Source organism: Myotis davidii, unplaced genomic scaffold, assembly GCF_000327345.1.
Source record: "Myotis davidii unplaced genomic scaffold, ASM32734v1 scaffold292, whole genome shotgun sequence".
NCBI lineage: Eukaryota > Metazoa > Chordata > Mammalia > Chiroptera > Vespertilionidae > Myotis > Myotis davidii.
The window spans coordinates 7610-8660 of record NW_006285042.1 but is presented as its reverse complement, the minus strand read 5'-3'; the positions used below and the strand labels follow the sequence as shown (position 1 = coordinate 8660).

Genomic DNA, 1051 nt, shown 5'->3' with positions numbered 1-1051 from the left:
GGCAGAATGACAGAAAGGATGTAAAATATCTCATAAGCCAGTCACATAAAGACAAGTATCACACAATCTCACTCACATGTAGAATCTAAAGGACAAAATAAACATGAACAAAATAGATCCAGAGACATAGAAACATGGAACTGACTGATGAATCTCAGAGGGAAGGTGGCGGTGGATGGGAAGAGATTAACCGAAGAACTTGTATGCATATATGCATAACCCATGGGCACAGACAATGGTGTGGTGAAGGCCTGGTGGGGAGGAGGGGACGGACTAGAGTGGTTCAGTGAGGAAACAATGGGTCCATCTGTATAACTTTCAACAATCAAGATAAATTTTAAAAACGTTTTTAACATTGATTACATGCTAATTTAGGATATATATGATTACATTCAGGATATATTGAGTTAAATAACATCATTAAAATTAATTTCACTTGTTTATAAAATATGGCTCATAACATTTCAAAAATTAAAATTAGATATTTGTACGTACAGCACTGATTCTAGCCCCTTCCTCCATCATGTCCCTCACCCATCTCATGGCCTCCAAGGCCCCAGTGCTCATCCGTGCCTCAGATGCACCCTAAAACCTACTCATGACCCACCATTCCCCCACCCCCACCTCTCTCTCTAAGACTTTGCTTCAAATCTCCTCCTGGAGGCCTTCAAGAGATTTGCTTCACAAGTCCACCTCCCTTTACGGCCCGAGGGCATGCATGCTCATCTTTACTCTCAAGTGCACAGGGCAGCACCTTTTCATACTGTTGGTCAAGGCAAGGAATGAGGACGGAAAACCAGGAGAGTCAGTCTAAAATGATAAAGTTGGAGGGAGGTAACTGGTGCTACGTCATAACGCAAGTTTTTTCAAAAAAAAATTTTTTTTAATGCAGGTATTAATCTGAACTCAGGCGGGAATGACATTTTGGCTGCACATAATAGTAAGGGTAACAACAGTAGGAGTTGAGAGGAATCACAAGCTCAGGAGAAACTTTCTTTGACTTCAGCACCTGACCAGTCTCACCCTCGCGTGGCCGGCCTGCCCCCCCCAC

General features: G+C 42.6%; 1 protein-coding gene across 2 annotated transcripts in view; it reads right to left on the bottom strand.

Moving 5' to 3' along the window:
* PARP9 (poly(ADP-ribose) polymerase family member 9) overlaps window positions 1–566 on the bottom strand; it is a 29312-nt gene extending 28746 nt beyond the window's left edge. Inside the window, exon 1 of one of the 2 annotated variants that reach the window (XM_015558483.1) lies at window positions 496–566. The gene's annotated coding sequence lies outside the window, so the exon portion shown is untranslated. The remainder of the gene's footprint in view (window positions 1–495) is intronic. The other variant, XM_006755322.2, reaches the window with a different exon arrangement.
* Window positions 567–1051: the final 485 nt, after the last annotated feature.